The sequence below is a fragment of the Rhinopithecus bieti genome, unplaced genomic scaffold (genome assembly GCF_001698545.2).
Source record: "Rhinopithecus bieti isolate Rb0 unplaced genomic scaffold, ASM169854v2 scaffold_1618, whole genome shotgun sequence".
Taxonomy (NCBI): Eukaryota; Metazoa; Chordata; class Mammalia; order Primates; family Cercopithecidae; genus Rhinopithecus; species Rhinopithecus bieti.
The window spans coordinates 8,482,095-8,487,569 of record NW_016803937.1 but is presented as its reverse complement, the minus strand read 5'-3'; the positions used below and the strand labels follow the sequence as shown (position 1 = coordinate 8,487,569).

General features: G+C 37.3%; 1 pseudogene; it reads left to right on the top strand.

Annotated features, from left to right (window-relative positions):
* Positions 1–3,491, top strand: part of LOC108520069 (60S ribosomal protein L15-like) — a 4,344-nt pseudogene extending 853 nt beyond the window's left edge.
* Positions 3,492–5,475: the final 1,984 nt, after the last annotated feature.

The following is a 5,475-nucleotide window of genomic DNA, read 5'->3' as shown; positions in this document are numbered from 1 at the left end:
CAAAGATTTTTTTTTTTCAAAAAAATAAACCCTTTTTTTTTTTTTTTTTTTTTTTGAGGAAGTAACAAAATTACTCTAAAACTATAAAGTAAAAAATAAAATAAAAAATTATCAAGACAATAGCTGTTAACAGTTCTGAGAAGATCTGGGAGATTCGGAGTTTTTTGAACTTTTTTTTATCATCTAGAATATTTGATATTTGATAAACCTGTATCAAATTTGTTAGATTTTTCTCTAGCTCTCTGAGGGCAAGAACTAAGCCTTCTCATCAGGCAACCTCCACAAAAGTAAATATTTGATCATGATAATTAAATAGATGTATAACCCAAGAGTCGAAAACAGTGAATTATCAGCATAATAGTTCTGTGCTGCTCCTACCTCTAGTCTGAGAAAATCCACGTTGAAATATTAAAATTGTAAGCAGACAGGGAAGGTCTGCTTATAATAAAAAAAAAAATTAAGGATTTTTTATTACAAAAAGACTAATATTAAACTGTAGGAGCAAAAGGAATTTCCTTCCCTCCCTTTTCTGAAGGTTTGATAACTTGATTCTATAAAACAAAATAGACAGATTAACAGGAGAAGGGCATACAGATGTATTTGTACATACATGAACATAGGAGCCTTGCAAACATGAGATTCAAAGGACAGAACAGATGTCTGAAGTTTTTACAGCATCCTGAAGTGACAGAAAGATTAGGGACTTGGGGTTTCTGGAGGAGGGAGGAGGTGGTATTCCAAGAGAATGATGGGAAGAAAGCATGGTGTGAAAATAAGTAATTCGGAATCTAAGCTGTGGGAACTTTCAGATATTTTGAACCTTAAGGGAATGTGATTATGGGACCTGAGTCATGTGACAGGCAGAGCTGTAACCCAGGCAGCTGTAATCTTTGTTCTTTTGGTTATCAGTTAGCCTCTTCTTTACCTACAGTGTTTTAGAAAATGTTGTAAATTACAGAAGATTGCCCGAGAAGACCCCTTCCCTGTCCACTGTTGATCTTCATTATAGATTGACTTTCCTCTTTCTTCTCTTACACAAAGACTTCATTACTATCACATTGTCTAAGACACAACATTAAATATGCTTTTAAATTGGAAAGGATATGAAAACAAGCTGTTAAAAAGTCTTAGTGGGTTGTAACTCATAAACGAGGCTTATATAGAAAATGTTATAATCCTAATAAATATCCTTGTTTTCTGCTAACGTAAGGAAGAACTTAACTTTTAACTTCAGAGCACTGACTCCATTTCTCAGGAGTCCATGTTTCTTGGATAGGTATTCCCAGCTTTTCACTTCAATAAACTTTTTAAAATTGGGTTCTGATCCTGTCAATTATTTCAGGTTGACAATGGCAAGCAAAGTTTGTCTTATTATGCAGATGAAAGCTCAGGGGTAGCAACTCTCCATATAGATAGGAGCCTGAGGTAAAAGTTGCTCATCAGAACTCTAAAAGTGTCAGAGTTTTAGTCTCCTTTGTTTGTGAGTTAATCTTTTTTAGATGTGGATAAGGCAGATAAGGGATGGGGCTCAGAGAAAGCCTGTTTGCATTCACTCTTAACTTCACTTATGTAGATTTCCTCTACAGTTACAAATCTTCCTCATAAAAGTACAGCTTGTAAACATATTCCTATGGTCTGCAGCCTCTCTGAATGGTCATATCAAAATATATTAAAGATATATATTTGGAAGTGGCATATTTTGGTTTCCTTCAGAATCAAAACACATTAATATTTTTAGGATATAAGAGAATGCCACTATGGAGTAATCCCTATAGTACTTTGGCAATGATAGGAATATTATTGCCTGTGATGCTACACCTTACTTTTGCTCTCTTTATCTTATGGCATTTGGTGAGCCTTCAGAAGATTTAAATGAAAAATTGAGAGCAGATGGCCCTTTAAGAGAGACTTTATCTATTAAAAAAAGTATTTATTTAAGAGAGACTATTGCTTCTGCTATTTCAAACCACGTTGAAGGGAAGCCTGAACAATTGATCAACCTGTTGATGGAATGCCAATTTCATTACCATAAAGTAGTGCCTCAGGAAAAACTAATCAGAACTTTCATGGGAATGCCCCAGATACTCTAGGGTCTATAATAACAGAGATCCCTAAACCAATGTTATTTGTTGTGGTTCATTGGCATGCATTATTCTTAATGAGCTGGGTGAAGGTATCCAACGTTCTGTATGTGTTTTTACTATGAATGAGACAGGGTTTCACCATCACTTTTTTAACCAAAAGAGATTCGTTCATGCCATAAACATACTAGGCACAGGTGATAGAATGGTGGATACATAGGCACAATCTCTCTTCCAGTGAAGTTTATGAAATAATAAAGTGGCAGCCCCCAAAGCTGGAGTTCTGGACCAATAACTAAGAGAATCTCCTGGTAATTTGTTAGAAATGAAATTTCTCAGGCCCCACTCCAGCCAAACTTCCTGAATCAGGAACTCTGAGGATGGTGCCTAGCAGTCTTTCTTTTTTGTTTTCTTCTTCTTCCTCTTCCTTTTTTTTTTTTTTTTTTTTTTTTTTTCCTCTTTCTTTTTTTTTTTTTTTTTTTTTTTTTGAGCTAGAGTCTCACTCTGTCACCATGCTGAAGTGCAGTGGCGGATCTCGGCTCACTGCAACTTCCACCTCCAGGTTCAAGTGATTCTTCTGCCTCAGCCTCCGGAGTAGCCAGGACTATAGGTGCACACCACCACGTCCAGTCAATTTTTCTAGTTTTAGTAGAGACGAGGTTTCACCATGTTAGCCAGGATGGTCTTGATTTCTTGACTTCGTGATCCACCCGCCTAGGCCTCAGCGGTCTTTTTTTAAGAGTTTCCAGGTGGGGAGTAAGACTCTTTCCTTTCCGTCTGGCGGCAGCCATCAGGGAAGCCAAGATCGGTGCTTTCCAGGAGCTGGGGAGGAAGAAGCAGTGTGATGTCATGCGCTTTCTTCTGAGGGTCTGCGGCTGGCAGTACCACCAGCTCTCTTCTCTCCACAGCGCTCACCGCTCCATCCTACCGGGTAAAGCGCGCCGACGGGGCTACAAAGCCAAGCAAGGTTACGTTATATATAGGATTTGTGTTCGCCGTCGTGGCCGAAAATGCCCACTTCCTAAGGGTTAACTTACAGCAAGCCTATCCATCATGGTGTTAACTAGTTAAAGTTTGCCCAAAGTTTTCAGTCCGTTGCAGAGGAGCAAGCTGGACGCCACTGTGGGGCTCTGAGTCCTCAGTTCTTACTGGGTTGGTGAAGATTCCACATACAAATCTTTTGAGGTTATCCTCGTTGATCCATTCCATAAAGCTATCAGAAGAAATCCTGATACCCAGTGGATCACCAAACCAGTCCACAAGCAAAGGGAGATGCGTGGGCTGACTCTGTAGGCCGAAAGAGCAGCGGGCTTGGAAAGGGCCATAAGTTCTACCACACTATTGGTAGTTTTTGCTAGCAGCTTGGAGAAGGCGCAGTACTCTCTAGCTCCACCGTTACCACTAATATAAGTAAAGTTTGTAAAAGTAATACATAATAAACAATTTAGGACAGTCATGTCTGTTTACAGGTGTTATTTGTCTGTTAAAACTAGTCTGCAGATTGTTTTACGAATGTTTTGTCAAATTATGAAAGTTAGAGTGCAATAATATTTGAAGACTGTACGTGATGGTGTATCTTGTTTCTAATATGATAAAGTTTTTGTTTTTGCTTAATCTTATTGGGGGTTATATGTCAGTGGTGTTATGATAGGTTCAAAATAAATTCTTTAAAAGAGGAGTCCAAAAAAAAAAGCTTCCTGGTGATCTGTGGCAGGTGCCACTGAAACAATGAAACAAACAAAACATTGAACAAAACATTACAATGTTGTAAATGTAATTAGCAAGAAGAGAAACTCTTACATCTAAAACACTGGTTTTCAACCATAGCTCTACATAGAAAGATCACTCAGGAAGCTTTACAAGAATATCTAAGCTGAGACTTCAACCCCAGTGTTTTGCCTGGTCTGAGAAAGAACTTAAGCATCATTATTCTTAAGATCTCCAGGTGAATCTCATGTGTATCCAGGTTTGAAAAACACTCAGCTTTGCAACTCAAACTGTGGTCCATGGTCCAGATGCATCATATCACCAGGAAGCTTGTTAGAATGGCAGAATCTCAGGCTCCATCCCAGACCCACTGAACCAGAATCAGCATTTTTAACAAGACCCCCAGGTGATTGTTATATGCATTAAGGCATGAAACACTGGTTTAAAGAGTTTGTGATTAATTCCTCTCTTCTAAGGCATTTGTGCCCCTAATATGAAGTAATAGCACACACATTATCACAGCCTGAGTGTGGTGTGATGTGCCCAGGGCATCTGTGGTTTGTCATGAAACATTTTTTGTGGTTTGTTAATGCCTGAGAAGAGTTCTCTGGGCATATAAAAATATTCATATTAAAGATGTTTTTTTGGTTTCTAAACCAAAGAGATGTATAGTAATATGGTCCCATAACCATTTTGGGGTGATTTTAAATAGAAAATTAGAGGGTTTCTTTACAAGCCTTACATGCAACTTATAAGTCAAGGAATGTATCTGGTATTTATCTCTATCTGGTAGTACACTCTATTGTGTACTACCCAAAGATCAAGGTACTAACTAAGGCTAAGTTGTTGATTTCACTAGCTCTGTATAGTCATGCTTATTTTTATAGTAACCATGCAAGCAAAATATTATTATGCCATTTTTTTCATAAGAAAACTGAGGTTCAGAGAATTACATTGCCTAAAGTCATTCAACGAATAGATGGTTAAGCAATAATTAATTCAAACTAAGCCACTGAGACACCAGAGATCAAAATCTTTTCACTACTCCAACTTAATTGCTTTCATTCTGAAAGTTTTAGTAAAGTATCATATATATCCCCTCATTTATACATCCTCCAAAATGTATAAAACATTCCCTCTCTTCCTATGAATAAATGATAATTGATCGTAACTTTTCCAAACTGTCTCTTGTCATCTGCTGACATGCCAAATACCCTGCACTTGGTTCCAAGGTGTCATTCATCTAATTAAAATGTTTATTTTGGGATAGTCATTTTGAGTGTTAATAAACTATAAGCAAATTTTATGAGAGATGGCATATTTTGGAATCAGATAAAGAACACTTATATGCCATTTCTGGTTCTTTCCTTAGCTTTACCAAATTAATTCCATCACGAGTCTTGTCTGGCTACAGAATATTGAACTTTGGTTGTCTGTGTCTGTTTATAAATTAAAAGTATGACTTTAGAGTTTGTACATTATTCTGGGCTTGATGTATATATGAAGAAAGCAGTAAAATTAAAGTAATAAAGCCTGTCTTTAAAAGGCATTTAGTCACTGTAGTTCTCTTTGGTGGAAAATGACCTTGGCTGCCTCTTTCATGCATCCTTGCATTTGGCTTAGGATGCATAATTCATACAGCAATCAATTAACTGACTGTAGAGCCTGCAACAAGAGGGAATATTTC